This window comes from Balaenoptera ricei, chromosome X (genome assembly GCF_028023285.1).
Source record: "Balaenoptera ricei isolate mBalRic1 chromosome X, mBalRic1.hap2, whole genome shotgun sequence".
In the NCBI taxonomy this organism is placed as follows: Eukaryota; Metazoa; Chordata; class Mammalia; order Artiodactyla; family Balaenopteridae; genus Balaenoptera; species Balaenoptera ricei.
Genome location: NC_082660.1, coordinates 10,733,043 through 10,752,754, shown reverse-complemented (window position 1 = coordinate 10,752,754; position 19,712 = coordinate 10,733,043).

Below are 19,712 nucleotides of genomic sequence, written 5' to 3'. Positions count from 1 at the left end.
TATCCATTCATCTGTTGATGGACACTTAGATTGCTTCCATGTCCTGGCTACTGTAAATAGAGCTGCAATGAACATTGTGGTAAAATTTTGGTACATGACTCTTTTTGCATTATGGTTTTCTCAGGGTATATGCCCAGTAGTGGGATTGCTGGGTCATATGGTAGTTCTATTTTTAGTTTTTTAAGGAACCTCCATACTGTTCTCCATAGTGGCTGTATCAATTTACATTCCCACCAACAGTGCAAGAGGGTCCCGTTTTCTCCATACCCTCTTCAGGATTTACTGTTTGTAGAGTTTTTGATGATGGCCATTCTGACTGGTGTGAGGTGATACCTCATTGTAGTTTTGATTTGCATTTCCCTAATGATTAGTGATGTTGAGCATCCTTTCATGTGTTTGTTGGCAATCTGTATATCTTCTTTGGAGAAACGTCTATTTAGGTCTTCTGCCCATTTTTGGATTGGGTTGTTTGTTTTCTTGATATTGAGCTGCATGAACTGCTTGTAAATATTGGAGATTAATCCTTTGTCAGTTGCTTCATTTGCAAATATTTTCTCCCATTCTGAGGGCTGTCTTTTCGTCTTGTTTATGGTTTCCTTTGCTGTGCAAAAGCTTTTAAGTTTCGTTAGGTCTCATTTGTTTATTTTTGTTTTTATTTCCATTACTCTAGGAGGTGGGTCAAAAAAGATCTTGATGTGATTTATGTCATAGAGTGTTCTGCTTATGTGTTCCTCTACGAGTTTTATAGTGTCTGGCCTTACATTTAGGTCTTTAATCCATTTTGAGTTTATTTTTGTGTATGGTGTTAGGAAGTGTTCTAATTTCATTCTTTTACATGTAGCTGTCCAGTTTTCCGAGCATCACTTATTGAAGAGGCTGTCTTTTCTCCACTGTATATTCTTGCCTCCTTTATCAAAAATAAGGTGACCATATGTGTGTGGGTTTATCTCTGGGCTTTCTATCCTGTTCCATTGATCTATATTTCTGTTTTTGTGCCAGTACCATATTGCCTTGATTACTGTAGCTTTGTAGTATAGTCTAAAGTCAGGGAGCCTGATTCTTCCAGCTCCGTTTTTCTTTCTCAAGATTGCTTTGGCTATTCGGGGTCTTTTGTATTTCCATACATTTTGTGAAATTTTTTGTTCTAGTTCTGTGAAAAATGCTATTGGTAGTTTGATAGGGATTGCATTGAATCTGTAGGTTGCTTTGGGTAGTATTGCCATTTTCACAATGCTGATTCTTCCAATCCAAGAACATGGTATATGTCTCCATCTGTTCGTATCATCTTTAATTTCTTTCATCAGTGTCTTATGGTTTTCTGCATACAGGTCTTTTGTCTCCTTAGGTAGGTTTATTCCCAGGTATTTTATTCTTTTTGTTGCAATGGTAAATGGGACTGTTTCCTTAATTTCTCTTTCATATTTTTCATCATTAGTGTATAGGAATGCAAGAGATTTCTATGCATTAATGTTGTATCCTGCTACTTTACCAAATTCATTGATTAGCTCTAGTAGTTTTCTGGTAGCATCTTTAGGATTCTCTATGTATAGTATCATGTCATCTGCAAACAGTGACAGTTTTACTTCTTCTTTTCCGATTTGGATTCCTTTTATTTCTTTTTCTTCTCTGATTGCTGTGGCTAAAACCTCCAAAACTATGTTGAATAATAGTGGTGAGAGTGGGCAACCTTGTCTTGTTCCTGATCTTAGAGGAAATGGTTTCAGTTTTTCACCATTGAGAATGATGTTGGCTGTGGGTTTGTCATATATGGCCTTTATTATGTTGAGGTAAGTTCCCTCTATGCCTACTTTCTGGAGGGTTTTTATCATAAATGGGTGTTGAATTTTGTCCAAAGCTTTTTCTGCATCTATTGAGAGGATCATATGGTTTTTATCCTTCAATTTGTTAATATGGTGTATCACATTGATTGATTTGCGTATATTGAAGAATCCTTGCATTCCTGGGATAAACCCCACTTGATCATGGTGTATGATCCTTTTACTGTGCTGCTGGATTCTGTTTGCTAGTATTTTGTTGAGGATTTTTGTATCTATGTTCATCAGTGATACTGGCCTGTAGTTTTCTTTCTTTGTGACATCTTTGTCTGGCTTTGGTATCAGGGTGATTGTGGTCTCGTAGAATGAGTTTGGGAGTGTTCCTCCCTCTGTTATATTTTGGAAGAGTTTGAGAAGGATAGGTGTTATCTCTTCTCTAAATGTTTGATAGAGTTCGCCTGTGAAGCCATCTGGTCCTGGGCTTTTGTTTGTTGGAAGATTTTTAATTGCAGTCTCAATTTCAGTGCTTGTGATTGGTCTGTTTATATTTTCTATTTCTTCCTGGTTCAGTCTCGGAAGGTTGTGCATTTCTAAGAATCTGTCCATTTCTTCCAGGTTGTCCATTTTATTGGCATAGACTTGCTTGTAGTAATCTCTCATGATCCTTTGTATTTCTGCAGTGCCAGTTGTTACTTCTCCCTTTTCGTTTCTAATTCTGTTGATTTGAGTCTTCTCCCTTTTTTTCTTGATGAGTCTGGCTAATGGTTTATCAATTTTGTTTATCTTCTCAAAGAACCAGCTTTTAGTTTTATTGATCTTTGTGATCTTTTCCTGCATATCTTTTTATTTCTGCTCTGATCTTTATGATTTCTTTCGTTCTGCTAACTTTGGGTTTTTTTTGTTCTTCTTTCTCTAATTGCTTTAGGTGTAAGGTTAGGTTGTTTATTTGAGATGTTTCTTGTTTCTTGAGGTAGCACTGTATTGCTATAAACTTCCCTGTTAGAACTGCTTTTGCTGCATCCCATAGGTTTTGGGTTGTCGTGTTTTCATTGTCATTTGTTTCTAGGTATTGTTTGATTTCCTTAGTGATCTCTTGGTTATTGAGTAGCATATTGTTTAGTCTCCATGTGTTTGTATTTTTTACCGTTTTTTTCCTGTAGTTGATATCTAGTCTCATAGCGTTGTGGTTGGAAAAGATACTTGATATGATTTCAGTTTTCTTAAATTTACCAAGGCTTGATTTGTGACCCAAGATATGATCTATCCTGGAGAAGGTTCCATGAGCACTTGAGAAGAAAGTGTATTCTGTTGTTTTTGGATGGAATGTTCTATTAATATCAATTATGGACTTGTACATTTCAAGTGTTCAGTAGCTACATATGGCCAGTGGGTACCATTTTGGATAGTGTGGGTGCTATAATACCAGGGAGCAGAGAATCTCCTGATTCTAAGAAAATCCAGTATTTATGGAAACTTTTATTCTGCCTTGAGTGGATTTTGTTAAGGGAATTTATTATTGAGAGAGGGGCAAACTCCCTCTCTCACATCTCTCTCTCTAATTTTTCCTTCTCCATCATCCATCAGATGAGTTGTCAGGGCAACCTAGATTGGGTGTGTCTATTTTATGTAGGATGACCAAACATTTTAGTTTGCCCAGGACCGAGAGATTTTCCAGTGTGTGGGACAGTCTGACACTGGGAGAGACCCAGGCAAACCAGGATGAACTGGTCACCCTAAATTTGGAGGAAAAGGTTAAATGCAGCTGGGAGAGCCTATTTGCAGCTAGAAAAAGACAAAACTTTTTTATTGAGGTATAGTTGATGTACAATATTATACAAGTTTCAGGTGTACAACATAGCAATTCATAATTTTTAAAGGTTATACTCCATTCATAGTCATTATAAAATATTGGTTATAGTCCCTGTGCTTGTAGCTTATTTTATACATAGTAGTTTGTACTTCTTATTTCCCTACCTCTATCTTGCCGCTTCCCATTGGTAACCACTAGTTTGTTCTCTATATCTGGGGTTCTGTTTCTTTTTTGTTATATTCACTAGTTGTTTTGTTTTTCAGATTCCACATACAAGTGATACCATACAGTATTTGTCTTTCTCTGTCTGACTTATTTCACTTAGCATAATACCTTCCAAGTCCATCCATGCTGTCGCAAATGGCAAAACTTCATTCTTTTATGGCTTAGTAGTATTCCATTTCATATATATACCAACAGCTGTAAATCATAAGGCTGCGGCCTCTTAGCATGTCTGAAAGCTACTTTGGATCTTCACCTTCTGTCAACCTGGGATTCTGGGAATTGTCCCTGGAACCTGGGCAGCAGGCTTTACTATACTGTACTCCTGAATGTTTCAAAAGTCTCTCTGGGGCTTCCCTGGTGGTACAGTTGTTAAGAATCCACCTGCCAATGCAGGGGACACGGGTTCGATTCCTGGCCAGGGAAGATCCCACATGCCACGGAGCAACTAAGCCCGTGCGCCACAACTACAGAACCTGTGCTCTAGAGCCCATGAGCCACAACTACTGAAGTCTGCGTGCCTAGAGCCCATGTTCTGCAACAAGAGAAGCCACGACAATGAAAAGCCCACACACCGCAACGAAGAGTAGCCCCCGCTCGCTGCAACTAGAGAAAGCCCGTGCACAGCAACAGAGACCAAACACAGCCAAAAATCAAAACAAATAAATAAATAAATTTATTTCAAAAAATGTAAAAAGTCTCTCTGGCCTCCTAGCTACTGTCCTGGCTCCCTGAATCAGGTGAAACTGTCCCCTTGCATACAATGACCTTCTAGGTTCCTTCTAACCAGGGTTTGGAGCTCTGTGTTTGTAGCTCCCAATAATGGTCGTGGAAACCGGAAGAATTCTGTCTGTTTTATCACCCAGGTTGCTGATTTCTCTGCCTATCTGTCTTGGGCTGAGCCTCACCCTCTTTTAAAGTCAATTTGTTAGAGAAATGCAAATCAAAACCACACTGAGGTATCACCTCATACTGGTCAGAATGGCTATTATCAAAAAGTCTACAAATAATAAATGCTGGAGAGGATGTGGAGAAAACGGAACCCTCCTACACGGTTGGTGGGAATGTAAACTGGTACAGCCACTATGGAGAATAGTTTGGACGTTCCTTAAAAAAGTAAAAATAGAGTTACCATATGATCCAGCAATCCCACTCTTGGGCATGTATCCAGAAAAGATGAAAACTCTAATTCAAAAAGATACATGCACCCCAATATTCATAGCAGCACTATCTGCAATAGCCAAGACACGGAAACAACAACCCAAGTGCCCAAAAACAGACAACTGGTTTAAACAGAGGTGGTATACACATACACACAATGGAATATTACTCAGCCATAAAAATGAATGAAATATTGCCATTTGCAGCAACATGGATGGACCTAAAGATTATCATACTGAGTGAAGTAAGTCAAACAGAAAAAAGTCAAATATTATATGATTATCACTTATATGAGGAATCTAAAAAATAATACAAATGAACTTATCTATAAAACAGAAACAGACTCATAGACACAGAAAACAAACTTATGGTTACCAAAGGGGAAAGGTGGGGGGAGGGATAAATTAGGAGTATGGGATTAACAGATACACACCATTATATATAAAATAGATAAGCAACAAGAATTTACTATATAACACAGGAAACTATACACAATCTTGTAATAACCTCTAATGGAAAATAATCTGAAAAAAAAACGTAATCACTTTGCTGTATGCCTGAAACTAACACAATATTATAAATCAACTATACTTCAATTAAAAATAAAAGTTAATTTGACTGTGTGCCTCAATCTTTATAGTGCCATGTAATATTTATTATATCCACTTTTTTTTTTTTTTTTTTTTTTCTGAGAGAGAGTTTACAGCCAATGTCTTCAGTTCTTAATTCGGTTTTTATTTTATAAAATCATTCAAGAAACACTGAGTATCTTAATCTCAAGATTATTTAAACTCTCCACACCTCCATTTGCTTCTTGGTCTCAGTTTCCATATTGGTGAATGGAGCTAATAAATATAACCTATTTCGTAGGGTTACTGTGAAGATTAAAAGTACATTTTAGCATCTAAAACAATGTAAACTGCTTTACACAGGCTTTGCAGAGAGTACGTGCTCAGCTGTGTTGATTATTATTAGATTTTTACGTCTTTCTTAGGGTCACGACACATATTTGATATCTCAGTATCCCTCCTCCCCTGGCAACGCTTAATACACGTCCCGAAGAGTAAACACGCACCGAACATCCACTGATTGGCTGAGTCCAGCAATCCCACTTCTCCTGGCTCTGGTCTGGATTTTGCAGCCAGTCTCTAAGGCCTCCTAAACATGGTCAACGTGGTACCTCCCTGTTCGGACGGAACTGAATGCTTCAGGTCCTGGCTCCTGGCCTAACATCCTGCTCTGAAATATGACATCATCAGCTGGTGCCATCTCCGGCCGCGAACCTGAGCACTACCTCAAATTGTTTTCCACAACTGTCTTTGCAAAGCAGCTGGGTTCTGGCTTTTCCAAATTTCAGCATAGCATGAAAATAAAGCTTCCACGTGGGATTTAAGTGATGTGGCATCATGATTGGTTGCCTTCTCCCGCCAGTCCCTGTTCAGTTTTTTGTTTCCAGCGGAACCCGCCTTCCGTGATAGAGACAGAGAATGCCAGACTCACTTTCCCAGCTTCCCCAGTGCTTGGATCACGTGACCCAACCCTGTCCAATGGGACCAAAGGGGATATCTTCCCGGGGATTCTGGGACAAATTTCCTCCCTCCCTTTCCAATGATACTTTTCTATTTGGAATCAAGACAACCTTCCCAAGACCCTGATAGAGAACCAAGAGAATCACAAAGAAGATGGAATTGGGTGGAACATAAAGAATGAATATGTGAGTCACTACTGCTTTGATGTCATTTAAATTCTGAATTAACCAAGTTTGGAAGCCCCTGCCTCCAGATCTCTTATTTTGTGAGATTTATTAGTTACTCCCTGTTGTTTAAGTCATTTTTAGTTGGGTATTTAGTTTCTGCCCCTGAAAATATCCTAGCTGACTGGAATGAGTTCTTTGATGGCCCTAGGAAGAATTCGTCCTTAATTAAGGATAATCCCATGTTCTCTTTTCAAGACTACTGCTGCCAAAAGCCAATAGTAATCTGTCACTTCTAGAATTTCTCCGGCACTTCCCCAAAGTCAATGTAGTTTGATGGCTGTGAGCACAAATCCAGGAGTCAGACCTGGGCAAGTGTGACCTTCGGCAAGTTCCTTAAGCTCTCTGTGTCTTTTTTCTTTTTCTGTCAACAGGGGATAACGGTAATAATGCACCTGCCTTATAGGGTATTGTGTTAAATGAATCAACACACAAAAAGCAGTTAAAATAATGCCTGGCACATAGTAAGCCCTGTAGGTGAACCGTTTCACTTATTTACCTTTCATTTTATATAGCCTTGTGCTATCTCTCAGATATAGGTAGGTAGGTAGGTAGATAGATATTTCTTCTTCTTCTTGCACTGTTCTTCCATGTCTCAATGGTTATCATTGCTCATGAGGACAAACTCCACCTTCTAAAAGAGCATGTTTCTAGATGCCAGAGGATGTAGTGCAGATTCATCAGTTACTAGCTGTGCCATGAGTACTTCACTTATTTTCTCAGCACCTTGGTTTCTTCATTTGGAAAAGAAGGCTACTGTCTTTGTTTTTGTTCCCCCATAAAAAGACCCTGAAAAAGTTGTGTATGTGGGAGGTGACTCAAGGGAATTCCAATAAGGAAGTGGGAAAGTGAGCACAGAAGGGAAGGCGAGGCAGGGAAGCCAATAAGGAGTGTATGATCAAGCCACTTCCCACTGTGGGTAACAGGAGCTTCGTCCCCACGAGGAACTCTCAGCGTAGATAGAACACCATGTGCCTCAGAGATGTGTCCCCAAGGGATAAGCTTGCTGGGCTATTTAAACACCATCTCTTCAGGCACTGGTTGAGGGCTGCTGGGGGGCCACTGGTGCTTTCGTCCTCAGGGAATCCTGGCCTGCTGCTGTGGGCGGGCAGGGCAGGCCCAGCCTCCCGAGAATACTGGCAAAAGTATGAAAGTCAGGCATTACATACCACGATGGAAAAGCACGAGGGGGCCTCTCGAGGCTGAAGTGGTGATTGATTCCATTCAGTAATTATATTTTTTTCTGGGGTGGGGAGGTAGAGGAAGCTATTCTGTACAAGGAACTTTGCTAGCTGAGCAACAGGACACATAGATGAGTAAGAAATGGTCCCAGACTTAAAGAGTGTCACAATCCAGTGGCAGAGACGGATTGTTCTACAATCTCTGTATCCTAATGGCTGATGAACATGTGGAAAGTTCTTCAACATATAATATTGATAACTATATAACTAATACATATTCTATAATATATATATTCTATAGTATGTAACTAATATATATTCTATAACTAATATATATTCTGTATATTATATAATGTTAACGTATAATATACAATCAGAGATATATCTATATTATACATATAATTAAACCTATAATTATATCTATCATATAATAACATATAACTTATCACTAGTTATTAGAAAAATGTAAATTAAAACCACAGTGAGGTACTGCTACACACATGAGAAAGGGTAAAATTTTTAAATCTGGCAAGATCCACTGTTGGTGAGATTGTAGAGCAAATGGAATGCATACAGTGCTGGGGGGAATGAAACATGGTACAGCCCCAAGAAAAGTTTGGCAGTTTCTTAAAATTACCCCCTGACCAGCTTTTTTACTCCTAGGTATTGTCCAAAAGAAATCAAAACGTGGTACAGTCACTATGGAGAATAGTATGGAGGTTCCTTAAAAAACTAAAAATATAGTCACTGTATGATCCAGCAATCCCACTCCTGGGCACATCTGGAGAAAACTATAATTTGAAAAGATACATGCACCCCTAGATTCATAGCAGCACTATTTACAATAGCCAAGACATGGAAACAACCTAAATGTCCATCGACAGAGGAATGGATAAACAAGATGTGGTACATATATACAGTGGAATATTACTCAGCCATAAAAAAGAATGAAATAATGCCATTTACAGCAACACGGATGGACCTAGAGATTATCATATTACGTGAAGTAAGACAGAGAAGGACAAATATATGATATCACTTATGTGTGGAATCTGAAAAAAAGATACAGATGAACTTATTTACAAAACAGGAAGAGATCCACAGACATAGAAAACAAACTTATGGTTACCAAAGGGGAAGGGGGGGGGAGGGATAAATTAGGAGGGTGGGATTAATATATACACACCCCTATATATAAAACAGATAACCAACAAGGACCTACAGTATAGCACAGGGAACTATACCCAGTATTTTGTAATAACCTATAAGGGAAAGGAATCTGAAAAAGAGGAGATATAGATATATATGTATAACTGAATCACTGTGCTGTACACCTGAAACTAACTCGACACTGTAAATCAAATATACTTCAATTAAAAAAAAAAATGAAAGTAAAAATTTAAAAAAAGAAATGAAAACAAATGTCCACAAGAAGATTCATGTATGAATGCCACAAAGGCCCAGTCCCAGTGTCCCGCCCCACCCCCCAACCGGGCTATTTGTGGGCTCCTTTTTCATGCCACTGTCACCAATACTCTTACTTGTTTGGGTGTCTATTTCCCATGTGGATTATGAATTTGCATAAAACACAAAATGTGATCTTTGTTAAGATACTACAGCTCCCAGGTACTCCCTTTTAAAGATCCCCAGAGCACAGTTAATCGCCTGATGCATAGTGGGCACATAATAAATGTTGATTTAATGAACTGCCTTAATTTCAAACCAGTCATTCAGAAAGAGAGCCAGTGCCATGTTTTTATATTTTAATAACATTGCCTGTAGTGCCTGCCTCCTTAAGCTATGCCATACAGGAAGGAGCATTTGAATTGAACTACAGAAGCCTAAATACCCATGTGCAAGAGACAGAAATCAGAACTTGAAAGTGACTAAGTGTCTGATTCAATACGGAGTAGCGTAAATGTAAACAAGATGTGGTGCGTTATGCCCTGTTACAAGTGGTATGCCAAACAAAGCAGAATCAGTAGTTCTTAGGGGCAGCTGTTCTTAGCAGGCTGTAAAAAATTCGATGGAAACCCCAGAATGGTCAGATTTGCAGTGCCTGGAAATTAACCTCAAGTAAGTTAACTAGTGAACATACAATATTCTTATTCTCCAGGACTGTCTATTTGCTGACCTGAAGAATGGATGGGAGAGATGGCAAAAGATAGAGGAACAAATAGAAAGAAAAAGCTGTAGAACACAGTGAGAATGTCTTTCCCCGAAGGTCTCTGGGCCCCATCTCCTCATTATTTTGTTCTGTCCTCCCCAGTGAATACAGAATGTCTGAAATATTGCTGGAGTTCAGTTGGTACAGCTCAGTCCAGCTTGAATTGAGAATAACTCTTTGTTCTTAAAAGACTCTGCAGGGTAGCAAGAACAAGGAAACATTTTGGAAGCAACAGTTCTGTATCGCCTCCTAGGAACAGATGACCATCCTAAAAGAATATTTCCATTTCTAATTTCAAGGGTACTTTAATAATGGAAAGGATGTAGCAGCTAACCTTGGAGCAGTTAAAACCCAAGTACAATGTCTATGACATAGTCATATTTTAGCATTCATTCTAAAATACCAGAGTCTTTCTACCAAGGTCGACTTTTCTTTTTCCACAATAAATAGCACTGGATTGCCACATCATGCTTTATTTATTTCACATACATGCGAACTAAAATTAAATCCAGAATAATCTTCTACTAGTTATTGCTTTGATATATAATTTTTACATTTTATACTGAATGTGGGGAAAAAACCCTAATGCCAATTTCTTGAAGAAACATCTTTCAATCTTGCTGAAATATTCACTAATATTGATTTGCTGGAGCTGTGGATTGGCATCTGAAATATTTCACTGTTTTGCAATTTTAAATCCAAACACAGACCTTTCCCCTTTGTGTGTTTCCAAGTGATAGATATGAATTAATTAGCTTGAGCCACTTTAATAAACACAAATGTTCTTCTCTAATTTGTAAGCCAAAGAAGTTTCTTTTTTTATTGCTGCTGTTACAAGGTCCAATAGATGATATTACTTCATGCAGTTTCAGAAATGGGGGGCTCTGAATCTGATTCCCAACTTCTGGTTCCAGGGTATGCGACAGAGCTCCCTCCTGGTTCTCAGAGTTGCTTGGAAGAGTGGCCAAGCCACCGAGGGCTCAGAAGCAGCCCCTGCTGTGTCATCTCTGGAAATCTTCCCTCGGGACCAACAGAATCCACAGGAGGGTGAGTGAGAGATTAGATTATCGGCTCTCCTGAACCTTTGAACGTTCTGCCTCATTTTCAGAATCCTCCTCTGTGTGGTGTGAACATAATCACACTCACATCACCTTTCATAAAAGTACAGAATGATAGTATTGCATACTTGAAATTTGCTAGGAGGTTAGATCTTAAAGTGTTCTCACTATGCACGCAAAAGGTACTGTGTGACGTGATGGATGTCCTAATTGGATGGTGGTCATCACTTTACAGTGTATACATATATGACGTCATCACGTTGTACAGCTTTGGGGAAAAAAATCACATTGTGCAACCTAAATGTATATAATATTTATTTGTCAATCATACTTCAATAGAGATGGAAAAAATGACAGAATTACAGTTTCAAGCTTGACTGACCTAAGCAGGTTTGGGAACAGATAAAGCTGACTTGAGATAAGCATCCAGCCTGCTGGTGGGGGACAGTGCTCAAAGGTGACAGACAGCGATCTATGAGATGTAACGATGTAAGAGGGGGAAGAGGTGGGCTCATCTCTGGAGCTGGTTAGGCTAAGTGTCTTCCCAGAACTTCTGCCGCATCAAAGCAAGGCTGGCTGGGACGCGAATTGTGGCAAAATTTGCTCAGGTGATTCTGATGGCCCCACTCACACACACTCACAGTTCAAGTTTTCTCGGCTTCCCAGGGCGTTCCTCCAGGTGACTGCACCCAGGACAGAGCTCACAGCCCCAGTACTTCAAGATCCCATTCCAGTGGCCAGGATTTTAGGACCCGAGGGCACAGAATTAAAAAAATAATAATAATGAAATAATAAATGATGAGGTGTGAGCATCTAGAATGCACTTCCTTGAAATGTACTGGCTTTTCATCCATGGTCATCGATTATTCACTAAATAGAGAGCCGAGGCCTTTTACGAGAAAGAGTTACAGCAAGAGAAAATGAAATCACCTTTGCCTCTGGAAGCTTACATTCTAAGCAAATTTGAAATGCACTTGTGATATCTAATTCACCTTTCAGAGAAAGAACAAATCCGGAAGCACATATCAGGAAGCATGCAAGAGGGAAAGTGGCCGTTTCTAAATGCCCTTTGCTGCCGGCCAGCCCCTGATTTGTAGCCAATTTCTAGGATTATTGAGGTTTTCTTCGTAGGCTCTTCTGTGATACCTTGCAAGATAAAGGACCAAAAATGTCCCAGTTTCTCCTTCGAGAAGGGGGTCTTTGGGTGTTGAGCCCCTAGGACCTTGCCGACAGCAAATGTCTCTGTACACGTTTATATGTATTGTTACTGTGTGTGCTTACTTCTTTTAATCTTGCATCCTTGGCTAGAATATTACTTCTGGATCATAGAATCTTTTCTTTTTCTGTTTAGAGTACACACAGCTTCAGATCTGTGTCCCTACAGGGTGTGTATTAAATTCTAATTTACTTCTGTTATGTAATCTTATGACAAACTGGGCGAGACGGTCATTCCAGCCATTGTGGGATGGCCCTCAAGCACAACAGAAAGTTCTCCAGCTGGTGAACTTTGTCCAAAGTGACTCCTGACCCCTGGCACCTGGCAAAACAGGCCCAGAGGCCGTCCCCTGCCCTTTCTTTCCATTTATTAAGCCTGCCCAACAATGATCACGCTGTCTCTCCTGGAATTCTGTGTGCTTCTACCATTCTGTCTTCAGAATACAGTACTGTCTTTTAAGAGGCTTGATTAGAAGGAAACAGGGAATTGGGCAGTTGAAGATGATTCCTAATCATGTTCTGAAAATAAGGCATTGTTGAGGCTATCCTGGAAGTCTGGCCTTCTTTAGATGCACACAGATCACTGTTTTGATGAGTGGTTTATGCACGTGGACATACCAGGCGGGTGCAGCCCCATGGCCACCACTTTCGTTAGAATGGACTTGGGGGCCCACCCTGCGGATAACAGCAGCGGCCTCCAGGGGTCTCCCTTTAGAGCCTGTCTCAGCGGAACTAATCTTCCCAGTCGCCTCCCCCCCATGGTCTTGTCACCATCCATTTACAGTCCGCCCTGCTTGCTGGCAGCTGGCAGCTCTCCAGGCGCAGGTGGGGCTGGGGGCTCGGGGCGGGGCTGAGCCCCTTCTCCCTGGGGCTCCTCCTGTCTCCTCCATCAGGCTTTCAAAACACACAAGCGTTTTTTCTTCCCTGGTCTTTTGTTATACAAACGAGGTGTATTTAGGTCCAGTCAAGGAAGAATCTTTTATAAATGATAGATGTTTATTTCTGCCCTCTGCAGGTGGAAGGTGGGGGAGGGATAAAAGGAGAAAATAGATTCCAACCCCAGCAGGCGGTTCTGTGCTCAGGGACCGAGCTGAAACACTGGTACTTGGACATAGTACTCACAGGACAATTACGAGGCAGGGATACGCCTAGATTCTCGGAACAGAGAGGGCCAAGAATTGCTTTCCTGGCACAGAAGATTCTGGTGTGCTCTGAGGTCGATCTGTGCGGTTACTGACCTAAGGTCTATGGAAAGGCAATCTAACCAACATCATCTGTCTGCCTGTGGGCCCCGGGAGTAACAGAAGGAGGGCCTCCACCCTCGGCCTTTGGAACGTGTGCCTGACTGGGGCCACAGACCTGGGTGTGGAGGAGGGGGCCACCCCTCCCCGCCATCCCAGGGCCCAGGACCATCCAAGCAGGGAAGAGTCCCAGCTTCAGGCAGAGGCGAGAGCAGCTTAGGGAGTCCCTTCAAGATGGCCCTTCCTGGGATGGGGAATTAAGGGGTAACAAACTTTGTCTCCTGGTGTCTGGTATTTTCCGTCTCGCTACAATAGAAGGAAAGTGCCATCTGGGCAAATGAGGGGCATTCCCAGTTTTGGCAAGCCCTGAAACCGTGGTCCAGGGGATGAAGAGTTCGCACACGGGGTGAAACATCATTGCCAAGGGAAGTGGTTGTGTGGGACCATCCGCGTCAACTCTGCAACACAGTCTCTGCCCAAGTTGGCTGAGTGCCACCCTTCCACCGAGTTGGTGCGGCTGTCATGAAGAGAAAGCCAGTGGGAGCAGACAGTTAATTGATGTAATGTCTTTCATGCCCCATCGAAAGTTCCATTCTCTAGAAGACAAATAAGAGCAGCTTATCTGTCTTCCAAAGAGCAGCTCTGTGGAGCAGAGCCTGCCTCTTTTCTGCATAGTACGCTATTATTTACTTTTAATTTTTGCCTCATCAGATTACTCTTGGACCCTCAACTTGCCATCCAAATACATCACAGAAACATGAGAACTCTAAGGTAGCCAGGAATAAAAAAAAAAGTTTACTAGAAGAAGAAAAAAGCAAACTTAAAAGGGAGAAATTATAAATTATTTTCTAAAAAAATGATATGTGCAGCACCAATTAGGCTTCAATTCATCAACAGCAATTTAACCTGATACTAATTTTTCAAAACACAGTTATGGTCTTGGAGATCTCTTTCGCTTTCTGGGAGAGATTCACGAAACAAAAGCCAAACATCCTAACAAAACACGGCTTCAAACACAGGGACCATGAAAGCACCAAGATGACTCAAATGAACGTCTACAGCACGAAGGGTTGTGAGCACTTTCGAGAGGGATGCACCTCGTGCTTGATTGTGTCGCTGGAAAGAAACAATCGTCTGACATCTCGGAAGTCTGAAGACGGCTCTGAGCAATTCAGTGATTTCTGACACAACTCCTTGAGGCGACTCATCCAGTTGAGGAGGAGCCTCTGAATTATTGACTCGCTCCTTTCCCTGCGCACAGAATTCCTCCTGCAAACCAGTCTACCCTGGCGATGTTGCATAATAATGGCAAGTAAAGATGAAGCGTGGAGCAGAGGCCGTTTTTTTAAGAAGGAATATTCTAGGAACCCATGTGCTGGGGTTTTGGGTTAATCAAGTCTATTAACTCTCATCTCTGCTCTCTGAGGGGCAAGAAGTTGACGCTCTTGACAACACAACTGGAAACAATCCGCGCACACGGGAATTTGATAAATGCTAGCTTGTCACCCACTATCATGTATGTTGGGGGGAACAGAGAATGGAGACAATGGCGAAATGTACAGTGTCAGCAGTCCTGCCTGGGGAGGGGACACGATCTTTCATTCAGCTGGTCTGCTGCTCAAACCAGACTTGCTCATTTCACACCAGCAGAGCCACGTGGCGGCGGCCTCACCATCCCTGTGGGCTGGGGGTCGGGGGTGAGGATGGGTGGCTGGGCTGGCGGTGCCCCAGGCTGTGGGCTCAGATCCTTCTCAGCTCCTGAGCTGAGGCTCTGCTCGGGTGTGTAGCAGCAGCCGCCAGAGGCAGCACATCCACGCTGTCTGGGGGTCTGCCTGTTTGCTGGTAGCTTCTCTGATGGCCAGTAGGTCCCTCCCTGCCTGCCTGTCCTTTGATTCTCAGAGCAGTCAACGCCCCATCTCTTACCGTCAAAGAAAAGAGAGTCAATTCAGTTGAATCCTCTACCTATTCACCCTAGCCCTCCCCTCTGATTCTCTTTCCAGACGGCCTCCCTTCCTGAGGCCATCAACTACTCTTGCAGAGTGAGTTCTCACTAAACAGCTAAGGCGAGGTTATTCAACCTCCAAGCTACTGATGTAGCCATTCTTTGTCGTGAGGAACTTTCCAGAGCACTGTGGGATGTTTAGCAACAAACGTGGCCTCTACTCACTGGCAGCACCCCATCCCCCCACCCCACTGAGTTGTGACAACCAAAAATATCTCTAGACGTTGCTGAATGTCTCCTTGGGATGAAGTTGCCAGATGTAGCAAATAAAACTACAGGTTGCGCAGTTTCACTAGAATTTCAGATAAACAACTCGTAACTTGTTAGTATATGTATGTCCCATGCAATATTTGCCATTTATTTGAAATTCAGATTTAAGTGGGCATCTGTATTTTACCTGGTGACTGCTCTTGGGGGACCAATTTGCCTGGCTTGAGAATCACCAGGTTTATGTATTTCCTCTTTGAAAGAACAAAGGAACCAATCTCTAATTGTAAAACTGCCACTTTAGCAAGTGGAGGGTGAAGAGAGAAAATGGCCAATAAGCACATAGAAAGATGCTCAGCATCGCTGGTCATCAGGGAAATGCAAATCAAAATCGCAGGGAGATACCACTTCATACCCACTTGGATGGCTAGGATCAAATACACAATACCAAGTGCTGGCAAGGAGGTGGAGCTGTTTGGAGAGTTGTCTCCAAATAAATTCTGCTCTTGACTCTGCGACAGATCCTCCTGTGGGCGATGAAGTGATGAGTTTACCCTCCTGCTATGGAGAGGAAAATACCACGAGAACAAAGCACAAAGTAATATTTTCATAAAATCCCCACAAATATTCTCACCGTTCTCTCTGCATCGGGTTTTCCTTGCTCCTATCCATCGTGCATGCCACTAAACAAAACAAAACTCTATATGATCCTACTCTGTGAAAATACTGATGGCTGCCCAAGGACAACAGGACAGTCCGAATGCCTTACCATGACATTCAAGCCCTTCCGCATCTAACTCCAACTCTCTGTGTATTAGTATGTTAGTAACATACTGTATGGATGTTAGTAACAGCTTTATTGGGATATAATTCACAAACCAAACTATTCACCCACTTAAAGTGTACAATTCAGTGTATTTTAGTAAATTCACAGAGTTGGGCAACCATCAGCACAATCAGTTTTAGAACATTTCCATCGCCTCCGAAGGAAACCCCGTACCTGTCAGCAGTCACTCCTCATTTACCCTCAACCCCTTCCACTCTATCCCCTGTGACCTTTTGCGTCTGGCTTCTCTCACTCAGCATAATGTTTTCAAGGTTCATCCATGTTGTAGCACATATCAGGATTTCATCCCTTTTTATTGCTGACTAATATTCCACTATATGGATAGACCAGATTTTGTTTGTTTAGTGATTGATCAGTTGATGAACATTTTGGCCATTAGGCTAATTTAAAAATATAGAGAACAATGTAACCAATATCCATATATGAGCCTCTGTTTCTGCAGTGGATTTTTGTGAAGAGTAAATGATAGATACTTTCAGTATCTATAAAGCACCTAGCACAGAGCCTGGCTCCAAATTAAAGCTGGGTCAGTGGGAGTCAAGAACTGTCATCTCCTTGGGATTAACACATACACACTACAATATATAAAATAGATAACCAACAAGGACCTACTGTATAGCACAGGGAACTCTACTCAGTACTCTGTAATAACCTATAAGGGAAAAGAATCTGAAAAAGAATATATACGTATGTATAACTGAATCACTTTGCTGTACACTTGAAACTAACACAACGTATTAAATGAACTATAGCTCAATAAAATAAATAAGTAAATAAGAACTGTCATCCCCACGGATGGGAACACTCCATGGCTTTCGTGGATGGACTCAACCTTCCACGGAAGACAATCCCAAGCTAGTGAGGTCTAATCTACACCAGTTTTCATGTATTTTAAATTAAGGTGGATTGAAGTAGATTTTAACACTTTTTGAGAGTTTTCCTGTACCCATGCTCAGCCCAGGGGGCTCCCACGGGCAGTGTAAGGGCAGGTTAGGAGGCACAGCGATAAACAGTCTTAATGTTTACATCGTCCGAGGTCAGACCTGTGTCTGCTACAAGTCTGAAACATTTTTCCCCTCTGTTTACTTTCATCTCAAACATGTGTCCTTAAAGTATTTCTCACGGTTCTTATCAGCCCTGTACTAACCAGTTGCCAGCTTGCAGGATTAATTATCTTGTCTCGAATGGCATTAGCTGAAATGGAAATGCACATGATCGAAACTCCTACTTTAGAGCCAGTGTATAAAAAATGCAAACTCTAAGGCTAGAGTGAATTTATGCCATTTAAAAAGCTTTAATCCACTTTCTGTTCGTAAAATATTATCATCAAGGCTTGTTAAAAGCAACGACAATACGCAAATAAGAAAAATCATTGAAATCAAGATTTTGTTTCCACGTGGCTTTCTCAACATAATAAAATGACCTACTGAGGAAGTTGTTGCTGGAAGCTTCCATATCCATCTCTGTCTAGACTGTTTGTGGGAAACCAAGGCCTGTGGGCCCATTTTAAATTGCAAAACCATTCTAGTGATTCTGGCTTGCATGGGTTCTATAGTTGAAGACAGAAGGAAACAAAGAGACAGGAAAAAAGGGTAGTTTGGGAGTTTGGGGTTAGCAGATGCAAACTATTATACATAGAATGGATAAAAAACAAGGTCCTATTGTATAGCACAGGGAACTATATTCAATGACCTGTAATAAACTATAATGGAAAAGAAAAAAAAATTTTAATAGCAAAATAAAGAAAAAGGGTAGTGACACCAACTATGGGTCCACATGATTCTAAAATTATTTATTTCTTCCATATGAAGTAATTACTTCATTAAAAGCAATCCTTCAAATTTAATATGATTAAGTTCCTATAGTGTTCAAGGCCCTCGGTGCTCCTGGGTAAGTAGATAAGCCTGTGGATTGAATTCATGTTTCTTCAAATTGCTTGTGTAGCGCTGTATAGCCAGGGGACCAAGAAAACAGCAGGTAAAGAAGAGGCTGGGAAGTTTCCATCTATATTCATTCAAATAACATGAAAACTAGCTCTTCAAAAACTAAGTCGTGAGAGATTATGAGCAAAAGCTGGCCTTTTTGTTTGGATATTCCCCAAACAGAAATTACATAAGGAGCAGCAATATTTGCAGTCATCTCATGAGTGCTAAGCAACTGAAGTTGAATTTTACTTAAACTTTCTCCTGTCATGCCTACCACTGACAGGAGAAAAGCATTAAGAGCTCATCTCATCCTGCCTTGAGGCAGGTAAAGGTCTGAATCATCCAGAACAGATGTCCTTTCTCGGCTACAAGAACTCAGGGAAAAGAAAACGCAGCTTACAGAGATGAGCCAGAGGTTCCAAACAGGAATTTAACTCAATTTTTACCCGTCCTTCACTTTCACCTGACTCCCCAGTGACCCCGATTTATCAGGTTATCCACCCAATGGAGAGAGAGAAAACGGGAACACGAAGTGTCAAAGTGCAAGCTTTCTTTTGTTAAAAGTAAAATTCCGAACTTACACAATGTTCCAGGTCAAATATATTAAAAAACAAACACAAAAAACAAAGTTCCATTTTATTTAGGGTAGTTGTGTATTAAGCTCTCCATTGTCAGTTTTGGTTATTGTATTCTCTTCGACAATATGATAATGGTAATGCGACTGATCACTTGTATAATAATATCCAATGTATAAATAGAACAGTAAACATATGGTTTAATAGTAATATTTAAATATATTAATATTTAATTTTTAGAGTGCTTTCCATAATACATAGAACTTCTCCATATTTTTATTCATTTAATCTTCAGCAGCCTTCTAAGGTGTATCTGACAACCCAAATTGCACAGATAAAGAAACTAAGTCTCAGGAAAGTCAAATGACTTAGTAAAAGTCACTCAGCTGGAAAATATCTGTACTCTAACCCAGGAATCAGTAAACTACCCCCTTTGGCTCAAATCCGGGCAGTTACTTGTTTTTATACTGCTCTTGAGTTAAAATGGTTTTAACATGATTAAATGGTTAAAAAATAAAAAAGAATAATATTCCATGACACATGAAAATTATATTGAAATCAATTTTTAGTGTC